Raw genomic sequence first — 10,339 nt, 5'->3', positions numbered from 1 at the left:
AAAAAGACAAAACCTGAAATATCATGTTGTGTGCCTGTGCCAGCGAATAGATTCAGTGTTTGTAATTTACAAGTTGGAACCCCACATTTACTTCTGCAAGCCGTAGTGGGTGGAGCATGCCAGGCCCCTCCCACAGCTCTGCACAGGCCCTTTGCAACAAGGTAACATCTGGGTTTATAAAGGCATTTGGTGCACACAAAGTGGATTTTTATCCTCTTGAAGACTAAATATATATAAATATATATAACATTTCTTGGTGCCCGGAGTTCAGCTTAAGGGCCCAGTCACACCATAAAGAGTGCGTTCCACAGCGTTCGGCCTGCATTGAAGCCAATGGCACCGGAGCCATGCCCACCGCCCGCAGTGTGATTAGTGCCTGCGTTCCGGTCTAGTGGGATCTGCAAAAAATGCTGCACGCACCCGGGCCGTCCCGAGGCCGAGTGACACCCGGAGCGGAGAAGGGGTGACAGCCCGCCGTGACGTCTACGCAAATGCATGTGGCGTCGCCGCACGCATGCGTGATGACGTCATCGCACGTGCGCTGTCATCTTATTGACGCCTGCCGGCGGCCATCTTAGTGATGGACGCCGGCAGAGAGAGGGGGGGGGACGTTCACCCGGCAAGATGAGGTATGCCACCGGGTCCCCTCCTCTCTCCTGACACTGTCAGGCTCTCGGTCCATGACCGAGTGCCCGACTTTTCATAATGGGTGACACCAAAATGACTGTCAGTCATTTTGGTGTCACCCCTGCAATGGTGGCACCCCCCTCGTGGCGCCACTGGCATGCACTACTTTTTGCAGATTGTACTAGACTGGAACGCAGGCACTAATGTGCCACGCGTTCGGGTGCTGGCGATCGTGTAGTGGGCATGGCTGTGGTGCCATTGACTTCAATGCACTGCCACACCCCCTCCCGCCCCAAAACAAAGTGAGCCGGTCGGGGTGCGTTCCACAGGCCGAACGCTCTGGAACACACTCTTTGTGCTGTGACTGGGCCCATTTATAAGGAACAGGCTGCCTTAAAGGTGAACTCAGGGGATGGTAATAAATCTCTTTAGTGAAGCAAACCCGCTTATGTGTTTTAGTTGCACAGATTTGCAAAAACCGAGGGGAATCCTCTAAGGCGGGATTGTGGGTGGGACTGTGTAGCAGATCGGACTGCGCGTTACAGCGAGTGGTGTCTATAGTGGGGCAACAAGGAATACAACGAGGAATAGAGCATTTTCCTCTACCCCAGGAGTGGGCAACTCCGGCCCTCCAGCTGCTGTGGAACTACAAGTCCCATGAGGCATTGCAAGACTGGAAGTTACAGACATGACTCCCAGAGGTAGCCCTCAGTCCTGATGCAAGCAGTGGGTGGGATCTTGGGAGGAGTTATGCAAATAAAAAAAAATCCTTGACGGGCAGATGTCAGTCTAGAGGAGTGGGCGTTTCTAGGCATTGGCCCTGCAAATGTCTGTGAACATATGTTTTGTGGTCTTAAGGCCTTGTTCACACCAAATGCAGACCAAATCCGGTCAGGTTTCTGCACACGCAGTGCAGTGGGTTGTGCCGCGTTTTTGATGCGTTCCGGTTTTTTTTCAAGCCTGCTTGTTCGACGGAAGACGTGCGACCGTACATTAGAAACGGTCGCACGCATTCCATACACTGTACGATTTTCGTACGATCGCGGGATTTCCCGCGATTCTCGCACGAGAATCGTACAGTGTATGGGCACCTTTAGTATATTTCCTTTTCAGGTCGAATGTAAAGTAATACAGCGCTGTGACCACTAGATGGAGCAGAGGAAATAAGTACTTCTTTCTTCTGCTCCTCAGCTCCATCTACTGGCCATGATGTGCTATTACCACGGGTCAACCCCTCTGTTGTGTTTTTTGTTTTGTTTTTTCGTTATTAGTGGGGGCTTTTTTTTTTTTCCTTTATTTCAGTTTGTGGTTGATTTGAAGTCAGCTGTCACTTTTAGCTGCTGTCCCATTTTTGTGTGTTCATTTGGGGGGGGCTTTGCTGTTGAGCTTCCCTTTTAGAATTTTTTTGCGGTATATTGGTTGTTTTTTTTTGTTGGCAGGGCTTTTTTTTTAATTCTTTATTATTTTTTTTAATTTTTTTTGCCTGTATAAAAAAAAAGAGATTTATTTCTGGAGATGGTATTTTGGGGTTTTCACTTCATTTGGGGGTTTTGATTTTAATTTTACGTTGCTAGGGCCGTTATTAGGTTTGGGGTGTTTAAACACTTGAAGTCCGCGGCGTTTACACCCCCTTCCTGGCCAGGCCATTTTTCAGTATTCAGCGCTGCGGTACTTTCACTGACATTTATTCCGTCATGCAACGCTGTACTGAAATGAATGTTATACCATTTTTTGGGGACAGATAGAGCTTTCTTTTGGTGGTATTTAATCACCACTGCGGGTTTCATTTTTTACTATACAACAAAAAAAGGAATGAAAATATTGAAAAAAAAAACCTGTTTCCCTACGTTATGTTATAAAACATTTATTATCACCCCAATTTTTTGGTAAAGTATAAAGGACGGGGTCACGTCGGCTAAACATCACACATGTCAAGCTTTATAATTGTGTGCACCCGCAAAATCGGAGAAAACTACCACACACAAAATTGGCCCTAGGCGACGCTTTAAAAGCTTTTACCGCTCATCAGTTTAATGTTATCAGTGATTGATGGCCCGAGACTTATTGCTCTCACTCCGACGTACGCGGTGATATGTAACGTGCGACACAATAGGTGGATTCGTCGCATGTTGGCGTACCCCACGCATGTTTGCGCGTGTATGTGGGGGGGGGGGGCAAGGGACTTTTTTTAAAAAATTTGTGTTATTTTACATTTTTTTTTATTTGTGACTATTTTTATTTAGCTACTTTATTGCAAACGCCGGTGTAACCGATCATCTTCCCCTCGATCATCTCCCTGCAGAGAGCCGTGACTGTCACTCACCACTCCCCACAGGGATTTCCCCCCCCCCCCTTCCCCTCTCTAATCCTCCAGCGCTGGCTGGAGGAACGGAGGGGAGAGGGGGTGGGCACAGCTGGGCAGCTGGGTCTGCCTCTAGATAGGCAGAGCCCCCTGTCAATCAGCCAGCTGGGTGGATCTCTACAGTATTGTCGGCATCCGTCCCGGCTGCGGCGCTCTCAGTCAGCTTTGGGTCACGTGAGGACGTTAGTATATGTCCTCCCGTAACCCTTAAGAGAACTATGGGATAAAAAGTTTACCCCATAGTTTTCTTTTAACTCACTCTGATGACATGTGCGGACTTTTAAACCTTTGCCTGTTGGCAATTTGGGGTACCGTATTTCTTTGCCGTTTCACGGGGGCACGCAATTTTAAATTGATATTAAAGTCAAAAGGATTTTAAGCTTTTTTAAATGCTGATAAAATTACTTACAATGGATGCTGTTTGAGGGTTAAAGGTTTTAGTTTCCTGCAGAATCAGCTGGTCCCCTGGGCACTGGTCCTGATAGCCTGTTTAAGGGTGGCTCCTTTCCCTTGCAGAGTCCTATGGAGCCACCCTCCTGTGTGCTAGTAAGCTGTGGTTGACTCCACAAACACACAGGCACAGCAAAGTGAGCCACTCTCTTGCTGCCTGTCCCTTCTCTCTCCTCTCTTCCCCAAGCTAGTAGATGGACAGCTCCTGGAGACACTGTTTTCACTTGTGATCTTGTACTGGACAGGAAGTTCAGGGAAGCCGAGCTGAGAGAGTTGGAGCTGTTCTGAAACATGACGACTGTAAGTGCTTGGGCAAAAAGTTTAAGAAACACTTTGCTGGCCCATGTATATTTGCTTGATCTGGATTCAATATTGAATAGGAAGTTTCAGAGTTTAATACTACTTTAAACTTTTCATGTTGGGTATCAATTTACCCGGCACAACCTCATCTTTTATATTTTCCCCAAAAATTGGGTATTATTTTGTGTTTTTCTGCACCAAATTTAACTTTTTTTTACTGAAATTTTGTGCTTGATAAAGAGTTGCGCTGATATTATGCAACATAAAAATTTGCAACTGCCGCCAACTTATTCTACAGGTCAGTTTGGAATTGGGGTGCTGCTGGTACCCCTGGCTCCCACTCTCTCCGACATCCTGCCCAGCTCACTGATGTTACTGGTTGCCAGGAGCTGGGTGGGACGCCAGCCAAAGCGCCACAGGTTGCTAAGAGCCCTTAGCGACCTGGGACACTCTGGCCACGTAACCCAATGAGATGCCACCTGAGGCAATCGCATTATAGGGACGGCCCTGCTGCTGTCAGAATACAAAGGAAACAGCGGGGAATTTGTCTATCTAAGCATTGATGGAGGAGGATGTTCTATTTTTTGATCGTTCAACCCGCGGGCAAAATAGACCTGTATATGCCCAACTTAAACCTTACCTGCCTTGGGCAACAAGCATGCTGATCAGGAAAGTCGAAGTGGAGTCCTTATCTGCTTACTTGTTCCAGCTTGCTGATACAAAGTATTGAAGATCAGCCAACTAGTATCAAGGGGAAATTTTAGTGGTGTCACAAGGGGAGTGCGGCCTGCACCAGGTGACACCATAAGACGGGGGTGACTGTCAGTCATTTTGGTGTCACCCCCTCTGAAAAGTCAGGCAGTCGGTCATGGACTAAGAGCCTGACAGCTGCATGAGAGAGGAGAGGAGCCAGAGGCATACTTTATCCCACCGAGTGCCCTCCTCTCTTTGTTGGCATCCATCAACAAGATGGCCACTAGACATGTGCGATTCGTTTAGTTCCGAATCAAAATCCGGACAGATTTTCCGAAATTCTGACATTCAAACACAGCCGAACTTCCGATTCCCTAATGCATCCGAATGTGCCCAAACCCGAATTTCCGTTTCCGAATTTCGGATACCGTCCAAATTTTTTTCAAAAATTAAACTGAATCAGACATGTGACTTTTCTGGCCAATCAGATGTGTTTTTCAGTTGAATGCATCCAAATGGGTCTAAACACAAATTTTCGTTATGGCAACATGGGAGCCATATACTGTACATATAATACTAAAGCTGAGGCTTCCAGACTCGAATGGCATTCGGGATCCGAAATTTCAGAACTGCAATCGGGAATGCCATTCGGGTCTGGGAGCCTCAGCTTTAGTAATATATGTATATGGCCCCCAGACCCGGATGGCATTCCGGAGCTCCCGATTGCAATTCGGAAATTCGGATCTCGAATGCCATTCGGGTCTAAGGGCCTGTTCACATGAGTTTCAGGTCCGGATCTGCAGACGCGGGGCTACTGATGCAGTGCGTTTTGGCCGCGTTTTTGATGCGTTCCAGTTTTTTTTGCTGAAGTAGGCTGTTAGTATGTTAGCTGCAGTGCGTTTTTGACGCGTTTTGGACGCATTTGCGTTTCCTGACCGTACAAAATGTGACATGCAGTATTTTTCTGTCGTAAGCTGAACGGACTGCACACGTGAGAACTGTAGCCCATAAAACACATAGGGATACATTGGGATGCATTTTGAGTGCAGGAGCGTACGGATCAGGTCAGCACAGAAAACGGACGCCGTGTGAACAGGCACTAAGAGCCCCAGCTTTAGTATCCATATCTGTATATGGTTTACTGAATCCGTATATGGTTTTCCGAAACCCGAACAGAATTGAATTTGGGATCTGAATCCCAAATTCCGAAATAACGAAATATCCGAACCAAATTTTTCTGCAGCTTACGTGTCTAATGGTCACCAGCAGTAAAGTGCACGTGACGTCATTACACGTGTGTGTAATGACGGCAGGTGTAACGTAACGACGTGCACAACCCGGTCTGGTGACCCCGCTGGCAATTTACAAATCCTCATATGAATTACAATGCTGGAAAAAATCGAACCGCAAAAAAAGGAACATTGTCCGTCAAGATTTACTTTCCAACGATCGTCATAATTACAATTGGCGTGAGCTATTGCAAGCGCTCCAATCACGCTTACATTGCGTTCCTGACATTGCACAGTAATACATCTCAGAAGCGACATTTACACGCCGCAAATCTGCAATTACCGGATCAATAAAGCAATAAAAATGAAATATCGGTCTTGCTTATGAGAGTCTTGGCACGGCTCCACCATCGGAACTTTGCCTGTTTACAAGAGAAAGTGTATTACAGAGGACAGATTGCCGATTAGCCGGCTGTCTGCCCCCCCACACCCCACCCACCTCCGCTGCCTCCCTCTTATTACAGCTGTACTGATAGTCCCCTATCTTCTGCAGGGTGACATTAGTTTCAGCCCATGGATTTTCCATCTCCTTCTATTTGCTGTGATATTAAATTCGTATTAGTGACTTTCATAGCCGGCAGTGTGAATGGAGTCCCATCGCTTCGAGTGAGCCAGATTGCTCTTTCATACTGCTGCCATTGGATCTGTAAACAGCTATTAGGATCGAGCTGCTATTTGTGCCGCTCGGAGGTACTTTTTAGATAAGTTGGCGTCATCAATCTTTTTTTTTTTTTTCCTGCAGCTGCAAACATCTCACCACAAAATTCGCATTGAAAACGTGATTTACTTTCTGTGAATAAATAGCATTTTACAAAGAAGGCGTTAAAGGAGAACTATGGGGTCAGGGCTTTTCCCCATAGTTCTCCTTAGGGTAACGGGAGGACACAAACTAGCATCCTCCCGTCACCCTAGGCTCAGTATACCGCGAGCTACAGCTCGCGGTATACTGAGACGCCGGAGCGGATCCCGACATCGATGTCGAGGTCCGCCCAGCTGCGTGAGTGACAGCTGGCTCTGCCTATCTAGAGGCAGAGCCAGCTGTACCCGCCCCCTCCCCCGTCCGTTCCGCCAGTCAGCGCTGGCGGATCGGAGCGGGGAGGGGGGAATCCAGCCCCTCCCCTGTCACGGCAGAGAGCCGTGACAGGATCGAGAGGTGAGCGAACGCCGGTATGTGTTCGCTCACCTCCCGATCTACTGAGCCGACCTGTGACAGTCTCATTGTCACAGGTCGGCTAGAACTATGAGGTGAGTGACAAGCACTCACCTCATAGTTCTCCCTTAAAGTGATATTAAAGTCAAAAAGCTGTTAAGCAAATGCTGATTAAATGACTTAGCATGGGTGCTTGATGTTTAAACGTTTTAGTTTCCTAAGCACTGGTCCTGCTATTCTGTTTTATCCTTGCAGAGTCCTATTGAGCCACCCTTGTGTGTGCTAGAATGCTGTGTGTGTTTCCAGTGGCATCACTAGGGGTGACACCAAAAAGACTGACTGACAGTCATTTTGGTGTGACCCCCCTCTGAAAAGTCGGGCGCTTGGTCATGGACCGAGAGCCCGGTAGTTGCAGGAGAGAGCAGGGGACTCGGCGGCATACCCTGTCCTGCTGGGTGAAGTCCCCTCCGCTCTCTGCCGGAGTCCATCACCAAGATGGCCGCCGGCAGGTATCACCAAGGTGCCAGCGTATGCGTGATGACTTCACGGTGGGGTGTCACCCGGCCTCGGGACGCCCCTGTGTGTTGCAACAAACATAACCAGTACAGCAAGGTAAGTCACTCTGCTCCTCCCTGCTCCTCCTTACTCTCATGCTGGTAGATGGACAGCTGCTAGGGTCTGCTCTGTCCCTGGTGATCTGTCCCTGGAGTCCATCACCAAGATGGCCGCCGGCAGGTATCGCCAAGTTGCCAGCGCATGCGTAATGACGTCACGGTGGGGTGTCACCCGGCCTCGGGACGCCCCTGTGTATTGCAACAAACATAACCAGTACAGCAAGGTAAGTCACTCTGCTCCTCCCTGCTCCTCCTTACTCTCATGCTGGTAGATGGACAGCTGCTGGAGTCTGCTCTGTCCCTGGTGAATCTTGTACTGCATAGGAAGTTCAGGGAAGCCGAGCTGAGAGAGTTACGGTTGTTCTAAAACATGATGACACACACATATACTGTATACAGTCCAATGGACAGAGCCATATCCCTCCTCACTCCTTCTCACTTCTCTAAGCTATAGATGGAGAGGTGCTGGGGACTGCTCTGTCCTGTGCGATCTTGTACTGGACAGGAAGTTCAGAGAAGCCGAGCTGAGAGAGTTGGAGCTGTTATAAAACATGATGGAATACACATACCGTATACAGTCCAATGGACAATGGTCAGTCCTGGATTCCCTTGTTCGAGGGACATCCTGTTTTTGATGAGAGCGGCCATTGTGCTTTATCACACTCCAACGGATCTTCTCAATGTATGAATCCGGCACCTCACCTGTACTTGGGCACAGCGTGGCAAGCTATTTCCCTCCTCACTCCTTCTCCCTTCTTAAAGCTAATAGATGGACGGCTGATGGAGATTGCTCTGTCCTGTGCGATCTTGTAATGAACAGGAAGATCAGGAAAGCCGAGCTGAGAGAGTTGGAGCTGTTCAGAAACATGATGACTGTAAGTGCTTGGGCAAAAAGTGAAAGAAATACTTTGCTGGATGATGTACACTGAGTGGCCAGATTATTATGACCACCCCATCAGTACTTCGCTGGGCCACGAGATGACTTTGTTGGGCCGCCTCGTGACTCCTCGAGAGGATGAAAGGTGAGGCGAGGAATCTGACACTGCACCGTTGCCCTTCTGTTGTCTTGTACCAGTCTTGCCACTCTCCGTTCTGCCCTAACATTGACTAGTCGCTGACGGCCGCAATTCGCACGTTCAGACCCAGATTTTCGGCTGACAGTCCGGTCTTTAAACACTTTAACAATGAGCTTGAACATTTAATGAATTCTGCTGTTTTGCTGATACTCGCTCCATGGCTCCGAGCGCCAACAATCATCCCACGTTCAAAGGCTGTTAAATCGCGTTGTTTCCCCGTATCTTCAGAAACAAATCACTTCTACTGTCGTGGTAACCAACCTGCTTCCCTATTTATAATGGTCTGGCCCTCTAGACATTTCAGTGTGAAATTATAGCTAATTATAGCTCATTTGCCTACAAACGTCAGGTGGTCATAATAAACTGCCCACTCAGTGTATATTTGTTTGATCTGGATTCATTATTGAAAAAATGTTTGAGGCCGTCCTGTACTGTAGCCCATGTAGAGTAACAGCAAAAGGTCCTCTTTAATAGCAGCCCCACAAGCTGCACATGCTCACCTCCCCTTCACTCCTCCACTGCTCCATTCAGTTACTGGAGTCAAGGCAAAATGAACTGTTACTTGGGGGTACGGGGGACCATGTAACTCACTCCCCTTCCTCCCACGTGATGGGGCCGGTCATCCACTCAGGCACCCAACCCTATGACATGGGGAAGGGAGAGAGTTCTCAGACCTGAAGCCTAAACAGAGTCATGGCTTGAAGCTTACACAGGGCTGACTCTCAATGACTTAATGGGGCAGGGAAGGCACTGTATGAGCAGCTGGTGGTGTCATCATTAAAGTGACTTTGTTGTCTCCACCGCAAAAAAAGTGCCCTGCATAAGAAGAAAGTGAGTACTCATCTGTCCTGCCAACCATGCATCTTCACTTACAGCTGAACTCCAGGCAGATATAAAAGACACAAATAAATGCAACTCTGTAATCAATTAGATATCATTAAATGTATTTTCTAAATGCAACCAATGTATGTAACTGAATTCGACCCCTGGTATCAGCCTCTTGCAGTCCCTGTACAGTGGGGCTGGACTGTGAGGGGAAGAAGCATCACAAGAAGCCTTTTGCAGTTCATGTGCTGACAAGAAACACGGTGATAGGAGGAGAAAGCAGAGTGGCAGAGAGATGTGCTTATCACTGTGCTGCTTCTCCTTTCACTGTCCAGTCACAGGCTGGTTCAGGTCCAGGATGTCCTGGGCTTAGGGGAAGTGGGTTGAATGATGTTGACTATCAGAATGAGGACATCTAGGGGCCCTTCATGGATTCTTGCATGGGGCCCTGAGGTCACTAGTTACGCCACTGTCTACAGGCACAAATAAAGTACTACAGGGGAATCTCTGAGTTGATGAATATTGCAGCAAAAGCTGTTTTTTGTTATTTACAGGGTCATTCACTTAGCCGCCGAAGACAGCCGAGTGAATAAGCGAGCCGAAGTAAAGTGAGCCGAACGCCGTTCGGCTATTAACTCCGGCTCAGTACGGCTGATTTTAGCTGTACATCGGCTGCACTTCGGTCAGCCGAACATGCTCTGCATGTTTGGCTGAGACGAAGGAGACGAAGGAGTTTGACTCAGCCGATCCAACATCTGGATCGGAGGAGCTGAAGCTCCGGCAGTTCACTCGCTGCCGTTCGCCCCCATTCTCATAGGGGCCTGAACGGCAGTGAGTGAATTGCCGGACACCGCCGAGCACTATGCGGCTCAGCTATTCTGCTTGGTGCCTCCGCGTTACCGAGCAGAGTAGAAAAGTGAAAAGAATGGCAAAAAAAAAGTTTAAAAATTATT

Source organism: Nanorana parkeri, unplaced genomic scaffold (genome assembly GCF_000935625.1).
Source record: "Nanorana parkeri isolate BGI_ZX_2015 unplaced genomic scaffold, ASM93562v1 scaffold989, whole genome shotgun sequence".
Taxonomy (NCBI): Eukaryota; Metazoa; Chordata; class Amphibia; order Anura; family Dicroglossidae; genus Nanorana; species Nanorana parkeri.
This window is presented reverse-complemented; position numbering follows the sequence as displayed.